We start from the raw sequence: 26214 nt of genomic DNA on the forward strand, positions 1-26214 counted from the left end.
ATGTCGCCCTCAAAATGAGACTTCGCGGTGTAGTTTGTTTTATTTCCTGCAGGTTTGCCACTGTCGCTCTACTGTGCAGGCGAAGATTTAAAACAAATCCCAACTGTCGCGTGAAAATTCAGAAGCGAACTTTATTCATGCAAGGAATCTTGCATCTTGAACGATAATACATGTTTACATGAGCATTTTCTTTTTAAGGCCGCGATAATACGTACTGTCAGGAGAAAATCAATGTACGTGTAAACGAGGTATATAGCTAATTGTTATTAATAGTAAAAAAAACTAACCTCGAAAATGCAAATGGGATCGTCTCTATTCTCTTGGTTTACATAAGTGCTGGCGTCAGGATTATTTGTATGTTTAATCATCGGTGCATCAATCCAAGGTTTATCCTCTGCATTATACTGGTCTGCATCACAATATTCTCGCTCTATATCCATGTTTGCGAGAGTACATACGACATACACTTTCGTACCAACGTTGTCCAAATCATAGATATTTTCGCGCAGTGTTGCCATCTTTTTCTCACCGAAATTTATTTAGCCCATCCAAGAAATTATAGTATTTTGGCAATTATTATTATAGTGCGCGTTTCCATCTTTTTAAAAAATGTACGAGTACAAATGAGTTTATTTTTGTGTGTTGTTTTGTGTCTCGTACAAAAAAAACCGCTTTTGCGATATTCCGAGGGCATTTAAGGATCACTTCCGACCAAAAATGCTCAATGGCGAATTCAATAAAATCCATTTTAAAATAAAGTTAAGGTTTTTTTATTTCTTTCCGAATAGTATTATCTCGGCTTGCACACATTTTCTATAAAACTTTCTAAATTACATACCAACGAAAATATTCTGACAGGACTTTTATGCCATGTAAGTAAATCTGAAATCGTTTGAAATTTTACGATTCTATATGCGCTAATGCAAGTTACTAGGTGTCAAAAATCATATTTGATTCAATACTGCGGCAAATCGAGGATAATCATATCTGAAACTGTGGTCTAGCAATATTGACCATTGAAGTAGAGATGGCATTTCAATTATTAGATTTAGTGGTATATATTATTTTGTTAGTTATGTATACAACCCCTTTTATCAGATAGGTAGTGTCATATCCGAAGGATGAGGGAGGGTCTGTGGTAGGATCTGGTACCCCTCCCGGACCTTTGATAGTGTGGTACATGAGGTAGATTTTGTCTTCTTCTTCTTTCGGGGACATGCTTGTTTAGTGACAACGAGGATTTCAAGAATAACGGCGTATTTTATTAGACTAGAATACATTGATAACAGCAAGTTACAGCGTATATGTACATTTAACAAGAATATTTAAAAAAAAATAATAAATTAAATTGGCGGAGACGTCGGCGCCGGACACGGCCAACGTCTCGCTCGAAAGTACGAAAACCGAATGACTCAACCTTTTTGGGAGACAGGTTAGATAACGGCCGCGTTGGCCGAGTAGTAATGTATCCGCTTGGTAAGTCGAGGGTCTCGGGTTCAAATCCGGGGTCTGGTAAAATTCACATATTGTTTTTCATGTCTGTTTAAATCCAGAGCATAGACCAAATGGGCTGAGCAAGTGGTAAACATCCATTTCTCGTAAAAAGTAATGCTAAGAAACCCGTTTGTGGGGCAGGTGAAATCCACACTGGTTTGTGAAGATAGTTAAAAATAATAATATTATAATCAAATTTTTAGTAATAAAGTGTTATGAGATTATGTTATTTTACAGTGGATTATAATAAAAGAATAATATTATGTAGTTTAACCTATTTTATTATTCAAACTTCATAATATAACAGGGCTGCCAACTACATTTACATTGTTTTTTTTTAATATTAAAGATAGGTACATAAAAACATCAGAAACAAACCCGTCGCTATAATACCCCATGAGTTCCGTCACCATGGACGACCATCACTTACTCGCAGCGATGCTACAAAAGAGATCTCGGCGCTGCTTGTTTCACATGTCGCAAAACGTGGCGATATACCTAGGTAGGTCGTACGACCTTGTTCTTGCACTATGCCCCAACACTGGGTAATCAATGACTGGGTGAAGTACGTAGCAAACAACAATAATCAGTAAGTATACCAAATTATATTCTATCATATGAGCACATCAAAAATAAAAATATATTTAGGAATAACATAAAACTATAATAATCATAGTTTACGTGTCAGCATATTTTTTTAAGTGGGTAATTGATGAATTAATGATGAATGATGATAAATAATGAATTAATGAACCGATAAATTGGTGTTGGTTCATTTTAAACTGGGTACAAATAATAATTTTAAAATAACAATTCAGGTGTATATAAACATTCATGTTTCTATTCTCCAGATGTTCGATGGTTTTGGCAGGAAACAAGACGTAGTTTTAATTTATTCCGGTAGGAAATTCCAATACAACGTACAATGTCACAGCAAGAAAAACAACGTTTATTTTATTATCAATAAATAGTCAGCGGCAACTTCATCCAAAGGCGGCAAGATCAGATGGCAATAAAAAGGTAGTCGTTCAAGGTGGCGTCTGACAAAACAACAATTTTGTACAAATACCCTTAATATCCACAACCCCCAGGATCGCTAGACAAGAGAGGATAATATGAATATATCTATCTTACATTTATAAGGGTACACACAGTATGAATCTTATCATTTATTAAAGCAAAGGACGTCCCGAACGTGCATATTATGAATATAATATAATATACGATGGCAGCGACATAAGACTCGACCTATAGGGTCGTGGGTCCCAGGATCGAATCCTGGCTGACATCATATCTCATAAAAATTAAATCTGTTAATGCAGCCTCCACTCTGTGGAGGCCAACATGATCTTAATAGGATCGGACATGGTCAAGAAAAATATTGCATTAAAAAAAATATTCACTAGAAGGTCTCATTAGATGTCTTATAAGACAATTACGCCATGATATGCAAATGGATATAAAGTGCATTTATTTATATTATTTATAAAAATACTTATATTATTATCAAGGTTTTTTTAAACCACAATATGTCATTTCACCTACTCTAAACTGAGAAAGACGCGAGCAACTATAAAAGCATAGTTACATGAAATTTATAAGGTGTTCAACCGATATGTCCTTTTATTGGATTTACGCGAGAAAACATTGCCCTGACATTGATAAGCAAAAAAGCACGTGTGAATCATTTTGAAGCTTTTTCGAGCATTTCCGCATCCAAATACTGCACTACATATGCAGCAAATAAAAATCTACTCATCTTCCAAAATAACTACATGAGCATATCTTGCAGTTAAAAGGACTTCACCAGTATACGTCTTCATTGTATGTGTTTTAAAAGTACCACTCTGCAAACATATATATAACCATACAGTGAATTAAAAGGATTATTTACCAGTATGTGTCACTTCATGTCTTTTAAGATAACTCAGTTGCGAGCATCTATATGAGCATACCTTGCATTTATGAGGTTATGCACCTGTGTATCATTTATGTTTTTGAAGACTACTAAGTTGCGAGCATCCATATGGGCATAGGTACCTTGCATTTATGAGGTTTTTCATCTGCGCGTGTCATTTCATGTCTTTTAAGATTACCAAGTGTCGAGCATCTATAAAGGCATACCTTGCATTTAAGAGGTTTTTCACCTGTGTGTGTTATTTTGTGTTTTTTAAGATAACTGAGTTGCGTGCATCTAAATAAACATACCTTGCATTTATGAGGTTTTGTGTGTATTTTACAATGTTTCTTCAAGACTACCAAGTCGCGAGCATCTATATGAGTACACCTAGCGTTTATGGCATTTTTCACCAGTGTAATTTTATGGTTTTAATAGATTACTATGTTGCGAGCATCTATATGGGAATACATTGCATGTATGAGGTCTTTCTCCTGTGTGTGTCATTTTATGAATTATAAGATGACTAAATTGCGAGCATCTACAAGGGCAAACATTGCATTTATGAAGTTTTTTATGTGTGTTATTTTATGTCTTTTAAGATCACTCAGTTGCAAACATCTATATGTACATTTATAAGATTTTTCACCTTTGTTTGTTTTTTCATGGTTTTTAAGATTGTTAAATGTCGAGGATTGATATTAGCAAACCTTGCATTTCTGAGGTTTTTCACTTGTGTGTCATTTCATGGATTTTAAGAGTACTAAGTCGCGAGCATCTATATGGGCATACCTTGCATTTATGAGGTTTTTCATCTGTGTGTGTCATTTCATGTTTTTTAAGACTACTTAGTTGCGAGCATCTATATGGGCATACCTTGCATTCGTAAGGCTTTTCACCTGTGTGTGTCATTTCATGGATTCTAAGACTACCAAGCTGCGAGCATCTATACGGGCATACCTTGCATTTATGAGGTTTTTCACCTGTGTGTGTCATGTCATGTTTTTTAAGACTACTTAGTTGCGAGCATCTATAGGGGCATACCTTGCATTTATGAGGTTTTTCACCTGTGTGTGTCATTTCATGGATTTTAAGACTACTTAGTCGCGAGCATCTATATGGGCATACCTTGCATTTATGTGGTTTTTTACCTGTATGTGTCATTTCATGGTTTTTAAGATTAGTAAGTGTCAAGGATTGATATGGGCATACCTTGCATTTATGAGGCTTTTCACCTGTGTGTGTCATTTCATGGTTTTTTAGATTACCAGGTCGCGAGCATATAAATGGGCATACCTTGCATTTATGAGGTTTTTCACCTACGTGTGTCATTTCATGGTTTTTAAGACTAATACGTCGCGAGCATCTATATGGGCATACCTTGCATTTAAGAGGTTTTTCATCTGTGTGTGTCATTTCATGGATTTTAAGATTACCAAGTCGCGAGCATCTATAAGGGCATTTTTTGCATTTATGAGATTTTTCACCAGAATGTGTCATTCTATGTGTTTTGAGATGATTTAGTTGCGAGAATATATTTTCTTGATATTGATCAGCAATCAAGTTCGTGTGAATTACTTTGTGAATTTTTAGAGCACTTCCACATCCAAAAACTGCGTTACAAAAGCTGCAAATCAAATTACGTGAGAAATGTACTACTCTTCTCAAAATAAGTCGAAGTTCCTTCGGAGTCGATCGTTCTGACATTTCTCTTTTAATATTTTGTTCATCTATTGTCACTTTTGAATACTGTATCACTCTATCTTTGATTCCATCAAGTGAGGATTGTTGACAGCTGTCTATATCATGATGCTTTGTGAAAAAGCCTTTAGTAGAAACCTATAAAAACAAAAATAATCAAATTCAATATTATTCTAATTAAGATTTTAAACTGTTCCATTTAAATAAAAATTTCGAAGCTTATGCTTTTCAGCATCTTCTGATATTATAAGTGTAGGGAGAGTGAAAATGAAATTAGAAATGGTAATAGTACCAACATAGATATTAAATACAAATAATGTTACAGAATGATACATAAATAGTTTTTAAAAAATTTACCCATATGTAACATCGAAAAGCAAATGCACAAACACTATGACACAATTGTGGTACTACTCTTGGTAATATGTATAAATCTATTAGAGTTTCGAATGCAAAATTTTAGATTGATGTGAATAAGATAGTTTCACTTTACTGTGTTTATTTATAATATTTCTTGATAAAATAATTTTAGATCACCAGAATAACGTACATACTATGAGGCAATTTTGCACCCTGTTCAACAAAAAACATTGTAAGCTTCGTGTAGTAACTAGTAATTTCTGTGTCAGTGTGTTATTGGAGAGTGTTCATAGTGTAGGAAGATGCCGAAAGGCGAAACCAATGTCACAAACAATATTCAAATTGAGAGAATTTATATTCAAAAAGTTTCAAGTAACCTCGAGTAACAGTAAAAAAATATTTAATATATTATACTAGAACCATCTTGAAGAACTAGAACACCCATGATGGCCGAGCGGCTTAAGCGTTGGCGCATTGCGTCGTGGGTACCAGGTATGAGTCAGAGAATGGACGTAATATGTTGGCAAGTGACTGACATCCATTTTTCGTAAAAAAAAATCAGAAATCGATCAGGATCGGAAATGGTGGAAAGAAAAAAAAGAAAGAGCGATGTTATCTTTGCTACGATTATTAAGTGTTGTATGCAGTGTTACAGACTATGTTGGGGACGTAGATTTATAACTGAAAGTGTGGGAACGAAATTATATTTAAATTTCATCAAGCGACTTCGATCAACAGTTTAAACAATATTTTAATATATCATACTTCTGAATTCGTGAGGGCACGCATACTAAGCGTCGCTTAGGGAGGGCAGTTATCCAAAGAGCGACACTCTCGAGAAGGAATGTCTCGGTTTATATAATTTTTACATAATATAAAATGTTATAGCATACATATTTTTCGAATAATTAAAGTTTACCCGTTGAGCACATCTGATATTTAAATAATGATCTGAGCAAAACAACAAGTCGTATTATAGCTAAACAACTTAAAAATGGACCTGCGCAGAAGGACATTTACTTTCGTGCGCATAATATTATAGTAGGTGTATAAACGCTGTGTCCTAGTGTGAAAAGTCTGTTTTACACGATACAATAGTATATTCACACTCTACAATGAAAACCTCATCTCTATCGGGTAGGACAAAAATCCTTTGCAAAGACAAGCACGAGCAATTACTGTTTTTAATTTGACGGAATATTTAAAAGTGATGAAAAAAATTGAATGGGTCATCGATATATTAATATTTATACTCACCACTTCTACTACTCAAGTCATAATTTGTGTTCTCCTAATAATTTAATAAATACCTGCAGCAATACAATAAGCTAATGTGTCTTTAATGAGTATTTTCTTCAGAACTCAATAATTATCCAGTATTAATAAACCTACCTAAAATAATAATTAATAAGTTAAGACTTTAACTAATGGCTCTTACAATACTCTCTGAAGCGCTTTCCAAATTGAGTTACCATAGGCAATCGGCAATGTTTTGTATTTTAAATCAAAGTAGGTAGGTACCTATTGATTACTTCAATTACTTTTTTCAATACGACTGGCTAGGAATATACGGAGATTTATTGAACCCTTGATAAAAATCGGCGAATAGAGAAGCAAATGTTACAATATAAAATTGAATGTACCCCATGTCTTGGTATGTAATCTGAATGCGAACATCCGGGTTGAGGCTTTTCATCAGAAAATGGTAGGATTTTATCTTCAGTGAATTCGCGCTTTATGTCAGTCTCAGCTTTGATACCAGTGACACCCGTCGCAGCGAACTGAAATAAACAACGTTTCATATTATAATATGTTGTCAATATTTACATATTATTAATATAACAAATTAAAATGTTATTATTTAGGTGGAAGTAGGCTGTTGAGATCCGACATAAATAGTGCACACTAAAAATAATCAGGCAGCATTGTCGTTCCGTCTCGCGGAAAAAATAATTTTACCGTTTGAGCTAGAATGGCCATATAACAAAAAAATCAAACGCACCTATTTTTATAAAACGAAAAAAGACGCGATGTTGACATCGTATTGGTGATCTTTGACAGATTCAGACAGGTTCGGACAAGTTCGTATATGATCGGTAGACGTCAAAATACTATGCTGTGTAGTTCGTATTTCTTCCGGCAGGTTCGCCACTATCGTTCCATTTCACATGCGCATCGGTATCGGCACCTACCAATTATTGCGCGAAAAATCAGAAACATCTGAATTTTTTTGATACATGCATACAATCTTAATTCGCACGATAGATAATGTCCATTTGCTTGTTACCCCCAAGATAATAAGTGGGCATTGTCAGCAGTAAACCCATGCACGTGTAAACGAGGTATTAGGGGCAGTTTACCAAAAGTGATTTATTACGTTGGTCCAATTATCTTTCACGGGCTTCGATTAGGAAAGCTTTAAGATCTTAGATTAACTCAAGAAAATATTAGTAAGTAGGTATCTATTTTACTGCTATCACAAAACATAAAAAATTGTGTTTTCAGTGGGTCTATTCAATACACAAAACGGCTATCGGCTGCTATCGAAGGTAGTTCATCATATTTATGCATTGATGTGGGTAATTATGTTACAATAAGTTAACCGTATAAACTGTCAAAAAGTGCTGTGTTTTAACAACCCCCCTCATGGCTGTGTTAATTTTTAGAGGGAGATAAAAGACGGCTAATTTATTCTAACAATTGTATTACTCAATACATAAATATGATAAACTACCGTCGATAGCAGCTATGTGTATAGAATAGACCTACTGATTAATATTATTGCTGAATCTTTACTAAATCAATGAGAAGTACATTTTTCGTTGCATAATATTTGTGATTTTAAAGCCAGTCACACTAGTTCTTCGTGTATATATATACAAGACATGAAGATGATAGTGTAAATTACTAATAATATCATAGGTATAAGATGACAATTACAGTGTTGAAGGGTGGAGGTAGGCTGTTACGATCCGCCATAAATAAGCACACTAAACTTTTAAAGACAAACGTATGTTTTTTCATTGAAATAAGACTACAATTTATAGAGGTGTTGTTTAGTTTTTAAAATTCAATTAAACCCTGCGAAACCAAGCCATGATAGTTAACAGTGCATACTTAAACATACTTAAACATATATAAATATTTATAATCATCCAATTAAATCATACATAACTTTGAATATTTTATATGGACAATAATATTTTTATATGTATTCTAATATGTATTCTTAATCCAACGAAAACAAATAAATATGATTGAAAAAGTGTGTACAATTTTGTTGTATTGCCCACCAAAACTATTATGGTTTGGTTTAGGCAGAGTTTGATTGATTTTCTAAAACTAACCAACACCACCTGTAAATCGTAGTTTTAGTTTAATGAAAACAAATAATACGTACCTATTACTAACAAAGTTTAATGTCCACTATTTATGGCGGATCTTAACTGCCTGCCTCCACCTTTTGCCACTGATATAATCAAAGCCAATACGACTGGCTAGGAATAGTACGGAGATTTATTGAAATATTAAACGTCAACCTTCGATAAAAATCGGCAAATAAAGAAGCAAATGTTACAATAATTATAAAATTGAATGTACCCTATGTCCTGGTGTGTAATCTGAATACGAACATCCGGGTTGAGGCTCTTCATCAGAAAATGGTGGCATTTTATCTTCAGTGAATTCGCGCTTTATGTCAGTCTCAGCTTTAATACCACTGACACCCGTCGCAGCGAACTGAAATAAACAACGTTTTAAATAACATGTTGTCAATAAGTACTGTTTATCTTTGGGGCGTTCATAAACATAATACAAAAGCCCCTTTATTCGAATACAAAAGCCTGCTTACTATATACGAGCGCGACACCGAACACCGACACAAACGGCCCTAAGCGAGACGCGATGTTGTCATTTTATGCTACTTTTTGACATGTCGCCATAATCGGTTAACCTCAAAATGAGACTGCGCGGTGTATTTTGTTTTATTTCCTGCAGGTTTGCCACTGTCGCTCTACTGCGCAGGCAAATATATAGATCAAATCCCAACTGTCACGTTGAAGACTCAATACTCAAGACTCACGTCAAAAGAAATTTATTCATGCAAGGAATCTTGCATCTTGCACGATAATACATGTTTACATGAGCATTCTCTTTTTATGGCCGCGATAATACTTACTGTCAGCAGTAAATCAATGTACGTGTAAACGGGGTATAAAGCTAATTGTTATTAATAGTAAAAAAAAACTAACCTCGAAATTGCAAATGGGATCGTCTCCATTCTCTTGCTTTACATAAGTGCTGGCGTCAGGATTATTTGGATGCTCAATCATCGGTCCATCAATCCAAAGTTTAACCTCTGCATTATACTGGTCTCCATAACAATATTCTCGCTTTACATCCATGATTGCGAGGGTACATACGACATACAACTTCGTATCAACGTTTTCCAAACCATAGATACTTTCGCGCAGTGCTGCCATCTTTTTCTCACCGAAATTTATTAAGCGGTCCAAGAAATTATATTATTTCGGTAATTATTTTTATAGTGCCCGTTTCCATCTTTGTCGAAAATGTACAAATGAGTTTATTTTTGTTTCTCGCACAAAATAAGAGAAGCGAAATTCCGAGGGCATTTTTTATGGAAAACCTCCGACCAAAAATGCTCACTGGCGAAATAAATAAAATCAATTTTAAATTAAAGTCAACGGCTTTTTTTATGTCTTTCGGGATAGTGTTCTCTCAGCTTCCACACATTTTCGTTAACACTTTCTAAATTACCGACCTACGAAAATATTCTGACTGGTCTTGCATGCCAAGTAAGTAAATCTGAAATCGTTTGAAATTTTACGATTATGCGCTGATGTAAGTTACTAGTGGTCAAAAATGATTTTTGATACAATAGTGCGGCAAATCGACGATAGTCATTAGGTACCTATATATAGAAACACTAGTTGAACACTTTTCAACCAGTGTGTGCTTCCCGTGATGACATATGCGTGTGAAACATGGACCCTAAGTAAAAGAGAGATCCAGAAACTTAGAGTAGCACAACGTGGTATGGAGAGGTGCATGCTGGGCATAACGCGAAAGGACAAAAAGAGAAATGAGTGGATAAGGAAGCAGACAAGGGTTTGCGATGTAATAGAGTTTATTAAAAGCCTTAAATGGAGATGGACTGGACACATAGCTCGAAGAAGAGACAATCGTTGGACAAATCTAGTTATCCAGTGGTATCCAAGAAGTACAAAACGTCCACAAGGTAGACCTAGAGGCCGCTGGATCGATGAAATGATAAAGTTCTGCGGAAGAACGTGGCAACGCAATTCACAAGACCGAGAGAAGTGGAAGCAACTTGAAGAGGCCTTCATCCAGCAGTGGATAGATTCAGGCTGATGATGATGATATAGAAACAAGTCGGTAGGTAGGTACCTACCTAGCAAAACTTTAGATGGAAATATTATTCCATTAAAAAATTCATTTCGGTGATTGGAAACAAAATGTACCTATTAATTCACATAAAAGGTTTATCTAGACTTAATTTTTTTTGACGGGTTCGCGTTGTCCAGTTAACTTCCGTTGTGCAAGCAAGCTGAGCAATGACACGTGTACATTTTTTAATTATATTTGAATTATAGATTGATACATGGTTACCTATTTAATTTGTCAAAATATTTTTGCCATTCACTCGCGAGTTTTGAAAGTTGTCAGGTGTAGTCTTTTTTAATGTACCTACCTGATGTATCTGAAATTGACCATTGAAGTAGAGATGGCATTTCAATTATTAGATTTAGTGGTATATATTATTTTGTTAATACCCCTCCCGGGCTTTGATAGTGTTGCAGGAGATAGATGTCGGTAGATTTCGTCTTCTTCGTCTTCGTCTTGTTGAGTGACAACGCGGATTTCAAGAACAACAGCGTATTTTATTAGACGAGAATACATTGATTACAGCAAGTTACAGCGTATAATATGTACATTTAACAAGAATATTTATAAAAAAATATACTTACATTTAAATTGGCGGAGACGTCGGAGCCGGATGCGGCCGACGTCTCGCTCGAGAGTACGAAAACCGGATGACTCAACATTTTGGGAACCAGTCAGCTCCAGGCAAGAAAAAAATAATACCTACTACAAATTCCTTTAATGAAAAATGACAAAAAGGCACGCTTCGCAACATACCTGGCCTGCGATTTCCTAACTATCGATTCTTGTGTCACCCGACGACATGACATAATTGTGACGTCAGCCAATACACGCTCGAGGCATGCCGCCCAACACACACTGCTAACCATAGATATTATTATGATGAAACACATATTTGTGTATGGTGACAATGAATAACGCCACTATTTGACAAGCGTTATTTTCTCGAATGCTATTATCACTCCGGTTGTACGTCACAATGATGTCATATGACGTCATGTCGACCGGGCGGCTTGGACTCGCAAGTTCAAACATAGGGCCCCTGAAGCATGTAGGTAGTTAGGTTCCTGGGTTTCGAAGCCGAAGTAGACCCTTCGCTGCGCGTCTGTTAGCATTATTAAAAAATATTACTCACTAGGTAAACTACCTAGTAGGCTAGTAGGTATAATTATAAATATTTATTTGCTAAGTACATCGCCGGCGACTGGCGAATAATTATTGCTGGGCAAATTCGATCAGACATATTTTTACAAAATAATATGTAACAGTTTTGAGTGAAACAATACTAAATACGATTATGTATATTGTATGGCTTGAGATGAATGAATTATTTATACTTATTTATTATGCAAATGAATTTAATATAAATGCTGCTATGATAATTATTAAGTATGAATTTAATAAAGCTTTAGAGTTTAAGACAATGATTGTAACACTAGGTTTTACTTGGCTTGCTTTTAGAATTAATTTACACAGCTCGTTTCACATGTCGCGAGACGTAGCGATGGACCAAGGTATGTCGTACGAACTTGTTCTTGCACTATGCCCCAACACTGGGTAATAAATGACAGGGTGAAGTACGAAGAAAACAACAATAATCAGTAAGCATAGGTAGCAAATTATATTATATCATAATATGAACGCTTCAAAAATAATAATGTATCTAGGTATCACATAAAACTAAAATAATCATAAATTACGTGTCAGCATATTTTTTTAGTGGGTAATTAAGAAAATATGCATGCATGACCCGATAAATTGGAGTTGGTTAATTTCCAACTGGGTACTAATAATTTAAAAAGAACAATTCAGGTGTATATAAACATACATGTTTCTATTCTCCAGATGTTCGATAGTTTTATCAATAAATATTCAAAGGCAACTTCATACAAAGGCGGCAAGAACAGTTGGTTTAAATCAGATGGCAATATAAAGGTAGTCGTTCAAGGTGGCGACTGACAAAACAACGATTTCATGCAAATACCTACGCTTAATATGCACTACCCCTAAGGTCGCTGGTCAAGAGAGTATAATATGAACATACCTATCTTAGATTTATAAGGGTACACACAGTATGAATCTTATCGTCTATTTAAGCAAAAGACGTCCCGAACGTGCAAATTATGGATATAAATCATATACGATGGTCGCGGCAAAAGTGTCGAATTATAGGGTAGTGGGTCCCAGGTTCGAATCCTCGCTGACATCATATCTCGTATAAACTAAATCTGTTAATACAGAATACTACACAGAGTGGAGGTCTCTAGAGGCCCACATGATCTTAATAGGATCGGACATTGTCGAGAAAAATATTGCATTAAAGAAAATATTCACTGAAAGGTCTCAGTACATGTTTTTTAAGAAACTTACGTCATGATATAGATATGGACATAAAGTGCATTTTTTATATTATTAATACATTATACATATATTATTATCAAGATTTTTTAACCAGAATGTGTCATTTCACGTTCTCTAAAATGAGAAAGAAGCGAACAACCATAAAAGCATACATGACATTTATAAGGTGTTTAACCGATATGTCCTTTTATTGGATTCACGCGAGAAAAGATTGCCCTGACATTGATAAGCAAAATGGCAGGTGTAAATCATTTTGAAGCTTTTTCGAGCATTTCAGCACCGAAATACTGCACTACATATGATGCAAATAAAAATACGTCAGAAAAGTACCTACGCATCTTCCAAAATAGCTACATAAGAATATATTGAACTTGAAAGGTCTTCACCAGTATACGTCTTCATTGTATGTATTTTAAGAGTACTACTTTGCGAACATCTATCTGAGCATACGGTGAATTAATAAGATTATTTACCAGTATGTGTCAGTTCCTGTCTTTTCAAATAACTCAGTTGCGAGCATCTATATGAGCATCCCTTGCATATAAAGGCTATTCACCTGCATGTGTCATTTCATTTATTTTTAAGACTATTAAGTTGCAAGCATCTATATGAGCATACCTTGCATTTATGAGGTTTTAACCTGTGTATCATTACTTGATTTTGAAGACTACTAAGTTGCGAGCATCTATATGGTCATTACTTGCATTTATGAGGTTTTTTCAACCGTATGTGTCATTTCATGGATTTTAAGATGACTTAGTTGCGAACATCTATAAGAGCATGCCTTGCATTTATGAGGTTTTTCACCTGTGTGTGTCATTTTATGTCTTTTAAGATTACTAAGTCGCGAGCATCTATATGAGCATAACTTGCATTTATGAGGTTTTTCACATGTGTGTGTCATTTCATGCTCTTTAAGATTAACAAGTTGCGAGCATCTGTATGGGCATACCTTGCATTTATGAGGTTTTTCACCTGTATGTGTCATTTCATGGTTTTTAAGATTACCAGCTCGCGAGCATCTATATGGGCATACCTTGCATTTATGAGGTTTTTCACCTGTGTGTGTCATTTCATGTCTTTTAAGATAAAAAAGTGTCGAGCATCTATAAGGGCATACCTTGCATTTAAGAGGTTTTTTACCTATGTGTGTCATTTCATGGATTTTAAGATTACCAAGTCGCGAGCATCTATAAGGGCATTCCTTGCATTTATGAGGTTTTTCACCAGGATGTGTCATTCTATGTGTTTTGAGATGATTTAGTTGCGAGAATATATTTTCTTGATATTGATCAGCAATCACGTTCGTGTGAATTACTTTGTGACTTTTTAGAGCACTTCCACATCCAAAAACTGCGTTACAAAAGCTGCAAATCAAATTACGTGAGAAATGTACTATTCTTCTCAAAATAAGTCGAAGTTCCTTCGGAGTCGATCGTTCTGAGATTTCTTTTTTAATATTTTGTTCATCTATCGTCACTTTTGAATACTGTATCATTCTACCTTTGATTCCATCAGGCGAGGATTGTTGACAGCTGTCTATATCGTGATGCTTTGTGAAAAAGCCTTTAGTAGAAACCTATAAAAACAATTAAAAACATTGTAAGCTTCGTGCAGTAACTAGTAATTTATGTGTCAGTGTGTAATTGGAGAGTGTTCATAGTTTAGGAAGATGCCGAAAGGCGAAACCAATGTCACAAACAATATTCGAATTGAGAGAATTTATAATCAAAGAATTTCAAGTAACCTCGATTAACAGTTTAAAAAATTATTTAATATATTATACTAGAACCATCTTGAAGAACTAGAACACCCACGATGGCCGCGCGGTTTAAGCGTTGGCGTATTGCGTCGTGGGTACCAGGAATGAGTCGGAGAATGGACCTAATATGTTTAACAAGTGACTGACATCCATTTTTCGTTAAAAAAAAATCAGAAATCAATCAGGATCGGACATGGTGGAAAGAAAAAAGAAAGAGCCATGTTATCTTTGCTACGATTATTAAGTGTTGTATGCAGTGTTACAGACTATATTGGAGACGTAGATTTATACCTGAAAATGTGGGAACGAAAATATATTCAAATTTCATCAAGCGACTTCGATCAACAGTTTAAACAATATTTTAATATATCATACTTCTGAATTCGTGAGGGCACGCATACTAAGCGTCGCTTCGGGATAGCAGTTATCCAAAGAGCGACACTCTCGAGAAGGAATGACTGGGTTTATATAATTTTTACATAATATAAAATGTTACAGCATACATATTTTTGGAATTAATAAAGTTTACCCGTTGAGCACATCTGATATTTAAATAATGATCTGAGCAAAACAGCAAGTCGTAATATAGCTAAACAACTTAAAAATGTTACAATATATAAAATTGAATGTACCTACCCTGTGTCCTGGTGTATAATCTGAATGCGAACATCCGGGTTGAGGCTTTTCATCAGAAAATGGTAGGATTTTATCTTCAGTGAATTCGCGCTTTATGTCAGTCTCAGCTTTGATACCAGTGACACCCGCCGCAGCGTACTGAAATTAACAACGTTTCATATTATAATATGTTGTCAATATTTACATATTATTAATATAACAAATTAAAGTGTTATTATTTAGGTGGAAGTAGGCTGTTGAGATCCGACATAAATAGTGCACACTAAAAATTATCAGGCAGCATTGTCGTTCCGTCTCGCGGAAAAAATAATTTTACCGTTTGAGCTAGAATGGCCATATAACAAAAAAATCAAACACACCTATTTTTATAAAACGAAAAAAGACGCGATGTTGACATCGTATTGGTGATCTTTGATAGATTCAGACAGGTTCGGACAAGTTCGTATATGATCGGTAGACGTCAAAATACTATGCTGTGTAGTTCGTATTTCTTCCGGCAGGTTCGCCACTATCGTTCCATTTCACATGCGCATCGGTATGCAAGTACCTACCAATTATTGCGTGAAAAATCAGAAGCTTCCGATTTTTTTTGATACATACATACAATCTTAAAATTTGCACGATAGATAATACGTGTTTACGCGTGCATTTTCTTGTTACCCCCGTAATAATACGTGGGTACTGTCAGCAGTAAATCCATGCACGTGTAAACGGAGTATTAGGGGCAGTTTATCAAAAGTGATTTATTACGTTGGTCCAATAAATAATCTTTCACGGGCTTAGATTAGGAAAGCTTCAAGATCTTAGATTAATTCAAAACAATATTGGAAAGAAGTATTTTAGTGTTATCACAAAACATAAAGAAATGTGTTTTCAGTGGGTCTATTCTATACACAAAACGGCTATCGGCTGCTATCGAAGGTAGTTCATCATATTTATGTATTGATGCGGGTAATTTTGTTACAAAAAGTTAACCGTATAAACTGTCAAAAAGTGCTGTGTTTTAACAGCCTCCCTCATGGCTGTGTTAACTTTTAGAGGGAGATAAAAGACGGCTAATCTATTCCAACAATTGTATTACTCAACACATAAATATGATAAACTACCGTCGATAGCAGCCTTGTGTATAGAATATACCTAATGATTAATATTATTGCTGAATGTTTACTAAATCAATGAAAAGTACATTTTTCGTTGCATAATATTTGTGATTTTAAAGCCAGTGAAAAAAATAAACACTTATCGACGGCAATATCTAGAATAATATGGGGTTATTTTTGCTCTGTATATCAAAAGCGGCACTGTTTCAAAGAAAGTCACTTAATGTTCAATATATATACAAAGCCACACTAGTTCTTCGTGTATATACAAGGAATGAAGATGATAGTGTAAATTACTAATAATATCATAGGTATACGATGACAATTACAGTGTCTAAGGGTGGAGGTAGGCTGTTACGATCCGCCATAAATGAGCACACTAAACTTTGAAAGACAAACGTATAGTTTTTCATTGAAATAAGACTACAATTTATATAGGGTGTTGCTTAGTTTTTAAAATTCAATTAAACCATGCGAAACCAAGCCATGATAGTTAACAGTACATACTTAAACATATATAAATATTTATAAACATCCAATTAAATCATACATAACTTTGAATATTTTATAGGGACAATAATATTTTTATTTCTATTCTAATATGTATTCTTAATCCAACGAAAACAAATAAGTATGATTGAAAAAGTGTGTACAATTTTATTGTATTGCACACCAAAACTATTATGGTTTGGTTTAGGCAGAGTTTGATTGATTTTCAAAAACTAATCAACAACACCTGTAAATCGTAGTTTTAGTTTAATTAAAACAAATAATACGTACATATGACTAACAAAGTAATGTCCACTATTTATGGCGGATCTTAACTGCCTGCCTCCACCTTTCGCCACAGATATAATCATAGCCAATACGACTTTCTAGGAATAATGCGGAGATTTATTGAAATTTTAAACGTCAACTTTCGATAAAAATCGGCAAATCGGCAAAAAAAGGAGAAGCAAATGTTACAATAATTATAAAATTGAATGTACCCCATGTCTCGGTGTGTAATCTGAATGCGAACATCCGGGTTGAGGATCTTCATCAGAAAATGGTGGCATTTTATCGTCAGTGTATTCGCGCTTTATGTCAGTCTCATCTTTGATACCAGTGACATCCGTCGCAGCGAACTGAAATAAACAACGTTTTATATAACATGTTGTCTATAAGTACTGTTTATCTCTCGGGGGGTTCATAAACATAATACAAAAGCCCCTTGATTCGAATACAAAAGCCTCCTTACTATATACGACCGCGACACCGAACACCGACACAAACGGCCCTAAGCGAGATGCGATGTTGTCATTTTATGCTACTTTTTGAAATGTCGCCCTCAAAATAAGACTTCGCGGTGTAGTTTGTTTTATTTCCTGCAGGTTTGCCACTGTCGCTCTACTGCGCAGGCGAAGATTTAAAACAAATCCAACTGTCGCGTGAAAATTCAGAAGCGAACTTTATTCATGCAAGGAATCTTGCATCTTGCACGATAATACATGTTTACATGAGCATTTTCTTTTTAAGGCCGCGATAATACATACTGTCAGGAAAAAATCAATGTACGTGTAAACGAGGTATACAGCTAATTGTTATTAATAGTAAAAAAAACTAACCTCGAAATTGCAAATGGGAACGTCTCTATTCTCTTGCTTTACATAAGTGCTGGCGTCAGGATTATTTGTATGTTTAATCAACGGTGCATCAATCCAAGGTTTATCCTCTGCATTATACTGGTCTTCATCACAATATTCTCGCTTTATATCCATGTTTGCGAGAGAACATACGACCATAGATAAGCATACGACATACACTTTCGTATTAACGTTTTCCAAACCATAGATACTTTCGCGCAGTGCTGCCATCTTTTTCTCACCGAAATTTATTAAGCGGTCCAAGAAATTATATTATTTCGGTAATTATTTTTATAGTGCCCGTATCCATCTTTGTCGAAAATGTACAAATGAGTTTATTTTTGTTTCTCGCACAAAAAAAAGAGAAGCGAAATTCCGAGGGCATTTATGGAAAACCTCCGACCAAAAATGCTCACTGGCGAAATAAATAAAATCAATTTTAAATTAAAGTCAACGGCTTTTTTTATGTCTTTCGGGATAGTGTTCTCTCAGCTTCCACACATTTTCGTTAACACTTTCTAAATTACCGACCTACGAAAATATTCTGACTGGTCTTGCATGCCAAGTAAGTAAATCTGAAATCGTTTGAAATTTTTCGATTATGCGCTGATGTAAGTTACTAGTGGTCAAAAATGATTTTTGATACAATAGTGCGGCAAATCGACGATAGTCATTAGGTACTGTCACGACCTCGGACTTCGGGTCTTATACCTAGAGTACCTTTTAGGGGTGTAGAGTGGCCTGAACACGCCCTTGGCCTCGTAGTCAAATAAACTGCACCGAGCCGCACCCTTGACCACCCAGAGGGACGTTTCTTTCCAGAAATAAGTCCCACGGCCCGTGTCTTTGAGGCTGAGGACACGGTTCGTGGAAGACCAGGTGTGAATAAATAAGAAAGTATGCGAGACGACGAATGAAATTGGGCTTCACCCCTTAAACAGTATAAAAAGTGACCAACTGTCGCTAACAATAATGTATGAAACATGTCAGTAGAATGTGTAGACAAAACGCCAATAAATTGCAATACCATGTATAAAGAATGAATGGGAAAAATAACTTGTATTGTAATTGAGATAGAGGAATGTTAGATAGTGCAAGGAGAAGAAAAAGAGTTGTTAGAAAATAATGTTAAAAGTCGGCCGGCAACATTGTCTTTGACCGTTGGAAATATGCAACGTCGCCCAAGAAAAAAAACCGTTGGGAATGATTTTTCAAGATGGCGGGAGTATGACGAAAACAGTAATACACGCGACACGCATTTTCGTCCTCGGTAACATAAATTATTAAAAAAAAATCGCGTGTCGATAGCATTTCGCGGCTATTGTATACCTATTATAAGTAACCAGCTCGGGGATATAAATATTTTGGAATCAATTGCACTTATAAATTGTGTGTTATGCATAACCTATAATAATTCTTTAAAAAAAACATATTGTGTCCGTAAAACAAATTATAAAACTATGTAATAATTATATGACATCGACGTAAATATACCCTGCCGTTATAAAACCAATTCCGGTGCGTTATTTTACCCAGCCCAAATCCTAAAAAAACCATACTAAGAATAAAAAGCGACAGTTTACCAGTTACTAACTAAAAATTGTGATACCAGGGTTCGAATTGAACTTTGTCTGAGCTAGACCGGAACCCTGGATTTATCAGTACCTATATATAGAAGCACTGGTTGAACACTTTTCAACCAGTGTGTGCTTCCCGTGATGACATATGCGTGTGAAACATGGACCCTAAGTAAAAAAGAGATCCAGAAACTTAGAGTAGCCCAACGTGGTATGGAGAGGTGCATGCTGGGCATAACGCGAAAGGACAAAAAGAGAAATGAGTGGATAAGGAAGAAGACAAGGGTTTGCGATGTAAAAGAGTTTATTAAAAGCCTTAAATGGAGATGGACTGGACACATAGCTCGAAGAAGAGACAATCGTTGGACAAATCCAGTCATCCAGTGGTATCCAAGAAGTACAAAACGTCCACAAGGTAGACCTAGAGGCCGCTGGATCGATGAAATGATAAAGTTCTGCGGAAGTACGTGGCAACGCAATGCACAGGACCGAGAGAAGTGGAAGCAACTTGAAGAGGCCTTCATCCAGCAGTGGATAGATTCAGGCTGATGATGATGATGATGGTATAGAAACATGTCGGTAGGTAGGTACCTACCTAGCAAAACTTTAGATGGAAATATTATTCCATTAAAAAATTCATTTCGGTGGTTGGAAACAAAATGTACCTATTAATTCACATAAAAGGTTTATCTAGACTTAATTTTTTTTGACGGGTTCGCGTTGTCTAGTTAACTTCCGTTGTGCAAGCAAGCTGAGCAATGAGACGTGTACATTTTTTAATTATATTTGAACTATAGATTGATACATGGTTACCTATTTAATTTGTCAAAATATTTTTGCCATTCACTCGCGAGTTTTGAAAGTTGTCAGGTGTAGTATTTTTTAATGTACCTACCTGATGTATCTGAAATTGACCATTGCAGTAGAGATGGCATTTCAATTATTAGATTTAGTGGTATATATTATTTTGTTAATACCCCTCCCGGGCTTTGATAGTGTTGCAGGATATAGATGTCGGTAGATTTCGTCTTCTTCGTCTTGTTGAGTGACAACGCGGATTTCAAGAACAACAGCGTATTTTATTAGACGACAATACATTGATTACAGCAAGTTACAGCGTATAATATGTACATTTAACAAGAATATTTATAAAAAAATATACATTTAAATTGGCGGAGACGTCGGTGCCGGATGCGGCCGACGTCTCGCTCGAGAGTACGAAAACCGGATGACTCAACATTTTGGGACCCAGTCAGCTCCAGGCAAGAAAAAAATAATACCTACTACAAATTCCTTTAATGAAAAATGACAAAAAGGCACGCTTCGCAACATACCTGGCCTGCGATTTCCTAACTATCGATTCTTGTGTCACCCGACGACATGACGTAATTGTGACGTCAGCCAATACACGCTCGAGGCATGCCGCCCAACACACACTGCTCACCATAGATATTATAATGATGAAACACATATTTGTGTATGGTGACAATGAATAACGCCACTATTTGACAAGCGTTATTTTCTCGAATGCTATTATCACTCCGGTTGTACGTCACAATGATGTCATATGACGTCATGTCGACCGGGCGGCTTGGACTCGCAAGTTCAAACATAGGGCCCCTGAAGCTTTTAGGTAGTTAGGTTCCTGGGTTTCGAAGCCGAAGTAGACCCTTCGCTGCGCGTCTGTTAGCATTATTAAAAAATATTAATCACTAGGTAACTACCTAGTAGGCTAGTAGGTATAATTATAAATATTTATTTGCTAAGTACATCGCCGGCGACTGGCGAATAATTATTGCTGGGCAAATTCGATCAGACATATTTTTACAAAATAATATGTAACAGTTTTGAGTGAAACAATACTAAATACGATTATGTATATTGTATGGCTTGAGATGAATGAATTATTTATACTTATTTATTATGCAAATGAATTTAATATAAATGCTGCTATGATAATTATTAAGTATGAATTTAATAAAGCTTTAGAGTTTAAGACAATGATTGTAACACTAGGTTTTACTTGGCTTGCTTTTAGAATTAATTTACACAGGTTGTTTCACATGTCGCGAGACGTAGCGATGGACCAAGGTATGTCGTACGAACTTGTTCTTGCACTATGCCCCAACACTGGGTTATAAATGACAGGGTGAAGTACGAAGAAAACAACAATAATCAGTAAGCATAGGTAGCAAATTATATTATATCATATTATGATCGCTTCAAAAATAATAATATATCTAGGTATCACATAAAACTAAAATAATCATAAATTACGTGTCAGCATATTTTTTTAGTGGGTAATTAAGAAAATATGCTTGCATGAACCGATAAATTGGAGTTGGTTAATTTCCAACTGGGTACTAATAATTTAAAAAGAACAATTCAGGTGTATATAAACATACATGTTTCTATTCTCCAGATGTTCGATAGTTTTATCAATAAATATTCAAAGGCAACTTCATACAAAGGCGGCAAGAACAGTTGGTTTAAATCAGATGGCAATATAAAGGTAGTCGTTCAAGGTGGCGACTGACAAAACAACGATTTCATGCAAATACCTACGCTTAATATGCACTACCCCTAATGTCGCTGGTCAAGAGAGTATAATATGAACATACCTATCTTAGATTTATAAGGGTACACACAGTATGAATCTTATCGTCTATTTAAGCAAAAGACGTCCCGAACGTGCAAATTATGGATATAAATCATATACGATGGTCGCGGCAAAAGTGTCGAATTATAGGGTAGTGGGTCCCAGGTTCGAATCCTCGCTGACATCATATCTCGTATAAACTAAATCTGTTAATACAGAATACTACACAGAGTGGAGGTCTCTAGAGGCCCACATGATCTTAATAGGATCGGACATTGTCGAGAAAAATATTGCATTAAAGAAAATATTCACTGAAAGGTCTCAGTACATGTTTTTTAGGAAACTTACGTCATGATATAGATATGGACATAAAGTGCATTTTTTATATTATTAATACATTATACATATATTATTATCGAGATTTTTTAACCAGAATGTGTCATTTCACGTACTCTAAAATAAGAAAGAAGCGAACAACCATAAAAGCATACATGACATTTATAAGGTGTTTAACCGATATGTCCTTTTATTGGATTCACGCGAGAAAAGATTGCCCTGACATTGATAAGCAAAATGGCAGGTGTAAATCATTTTGAAGCTTTTTCGAGCATTTCAGCACCGAAATACTGCACTACATATGATGCAAATAAAAATACGTCAGAAAAGTACCTACGCATCTTCCAAAATAGCTACATAAGAATATATTGAACTTGAAAGGTCTTCACCAGTATACGTCTTCATTGTATGTATTTTAAGAGTACTACTTTGCGAACATCTATCTGAGCATACGGTGAATTAATAAGATTATTTACCAGTATGTGTCAGTTCCTGTCTTTTCAAATAACTCAGTTGCGAGCATCTATATGAGCATCCCTTGCATATAAAGGCTATTCACCTGCATGTGTCATTTCATTTATTTTTAAGACTATTAAGTTGCAAGCATCTATATGAGCATACCTTGCATTTATGAGGTTTTAACCTGTGTATCATTACTTGATTTTGAAGACTACTAAGTTGCGAGCATCTATATGGTCATTACTTGCATTTATGAGGTTTTTTCACCCGTATGTGTCATTTCATGGATTTTAAGATGACTTAGTTGCGAACATCTATAAGAGCATGCCTTGCATTTATGAGGTTTTTCACCTGTGTGTGTCATTTTATGTCTTTTAAGATTACTAAGTCGCGAGCATCTATATGAGCATAACTTGCATTTATGAGGTTTTTCACATGTGTGTGTCATTTTATGTCTTTTAAGATTACTAAGTCGCGAGCATCTATATGAGCATAACTTGCATTTATGAGGTTTTTCACATGTGTGTGTCATTTCATGCTCTTTAAGATTAACAAGTTGCGAGCATCTATATGGGCATACCTTGCATTTATGAGGTTTTTCACCTGTATGTGTCATTTCATGGTTTTTAAGATTACCAGCTCGCGAGCATCTATATGGGCATACCTTGCATTTATGAGGTTTTTCACCTGTGTGTGTCATTTCATGTCTTTTAAGATAAAAAAGTGTCGAACATCTATAAGGGCATACCTTGCATTTAAGAGGTTTTTTACCTATGTGTGTCATTTCATGGATTTTAAGATTACCAAGTCGCGAGCATCTATAAGGGCATTCCTTGCATTTATGAGGTTTTTCACCAGGATGTGTCATTCTATGTGTTTTGAGATGATTTAGTTGCGAGAATATATTTTCTTGATATTGATTAACAATCACGTTCGTGTGAATTACTTTGTGACTTTTTAGAGCACTTCCACATCCAAAAACTGCGTTACAAAAGCTGCAAATCAAATTACGTGAGAAATGTACTATTCTTCTCAAAATAAGTCGAAGTTCCTTCGGAGTCGATCGTTCTGAGATTTCTTTTTTAATATTTTGTTCATCTATCGTCACTTTTGAATACTGTATCATTCTATCTTTGATTCCATCAGGCGAGGATTGTTGACAGCTGTCTATATCGTGATGCTTTGTGAAAAAGCCTTTAGTAGAAACCTATAAAAACAATTAAAAACATTGTAAGCTTCGTGCAGTAACTAGTAATTTATGTGTCAGTGTGTAATTGGAGAGTGTTCATGGTTTAGGAAGATGCCGAAAGGCGAAACCAATGTCACAAACAATATTCAAATTGAGAGAATTTATAATCAAAGAATTTCAAGTAACCTCGATTAACAGTTTAAAAAATTATTTAATATATTATACTAGAACCATCTTGAAGAACTAGAACACCCACGATGGCCGCGCGGTTTAAGCGTTGGCGTATTGCGTCGTGGGTACCAGGAATGAGTCAGAGAATGGACCTAATATGTTTAACAAGTGACTGACATCCATTTTTCGTTAAAAAAAAAATCAGAAATCAATCAGGATCGGACATGGTGGAAAGAAAAAAAAGAAAGAGCCATGTTATCTTTGCTACGATTATTAAGTGTTGTATGCAGTGTTACAGACTATATTGGGGACGTAGATTTATACCTGAAAATGTGGGAACGAAAATATATTCAAATTTCATCAAGCGACTTCGATCAACAGTTTAAACAATATTTTAATATATCATACTTCTGAATTCTTGAGGGCACGCATACTAAGCGTCGCTTCGGGATAGCAGTTATTCAAAGAGCGACACTCTCGAGAAGGAATGTCTCGGTTTATATAATTTTTACATAATATAAAATGTTACAGCATACATATTTTTCGAATTAATAAAGTTTACCCGTTGAGCACATCTGATATTTAAATAATGATCTGAGCAAAACAGCAAGTCGTAATATAGCTAAACAACTTAAAAATGTTACAATATATAAAATTGAATGTACCTACCCTGTGTCCTGGTGTGTAATCTGAATGCGAACATCCGGGTTGAGGCTTTTCATCAGAAAATGGTAGGATTTTATCTTCAGTAAATTCGCGCTTTATGTCAGTCTCAGCTTTGATACCAGTGACACCCGTCGCAGCGAACTGAAATAAACAACGTTTCATATTATAATATGTTATCAATATTTACATATTATTAATATAACAAATTAAAATGTTATTATTTAGGTGGAAGTAGGCTGTTGAGATCCGACATAAATAGTGCACACTAAAAATTATCAGGCAGCATTGTCGTTCCGTCTCGCGGAAAAAATAATTTTACCGTTTGAGCTAGAACGGCCATATAACAAAAAATCAAACACACCTATTTTTATAAAACGAAAAAAGAAGCAATGTTGACATCGTATTGGTGATCTTTGACAGATTCAGACAGGTTCGGACAAGTTCGTAGATTATCGGTAGACGTCAAAGTATTCTATGCTGTGTAGTTCGTATTTCTTCCGGCAGGGTCGCCACTATCGTTCCATTTCACATGCGCATCGGCATGCAAGTACCTACCAATTATTGCGTGAAAAATCAGAAGCTTCCGATTTTTTTTGATACATACATACAATCTTACAATTTGCACAATAGATAATACGTGTTTACGCGTGCTTTATCTTGTTACCCCCGTAATAATACGTGGGTACTGTCAGCAGTAAATCCATGCACGTGTAAACGAAGTATTAGGGTCAGTTTAGCAAAAGTGATTTATTACGTTGGTCCAATAAATAATCTTTTACGGGCTTTGTTTAGGAAAGCTTCAAGATCTTAGATACACAAAACGGCTATCGGCTGCTATCGAAGGTAGTTCATCA

The 26214-nt window shown here is 35.3% G+C and overlaps 1 long non-coding RNA gene across 1 annotated transcript; it reads right to left on the reverse strand.

Moving 5' to 3' along the window:
• Positions 1-4055: 4055 nt before the first annotated feature.
• LOC147077166 (uncharacterized) lies at positions 4056-9925 on the reverse strand. Its single transcript, XR_015069776.1, has 4 exons — positions 9703-9925; positions 9053-9190; positions 7096-7233; positions 4056-5230 (listed from the first exon to the last, which is right to left on the reverse strand). It is a non-coding gene; the product is annotated as an uncharacterized LOC147077166 (long non-coding RNA).
• Between the last annotated feature and the right edge of the window lie 16289 nt (positions 9926-26214).

Source organism: Rhyacophila brunnea, unplaced genomic scaffold (genome assembly GCF_057557595.1).
Source record: "Rhyacophila brunnea isolate RB1 unplaced genomic scaffold, BYU_Rbru_1.0 scaffold_13, whole genome shotgun sequence".
Classification (NCBI taxonomy): Eukaryota; Metazoa; Arthropoda; class Insecta; order Trichoptera; family Rhyacophilidae; genus Rhyacophila; species Rhyacophila brunnea.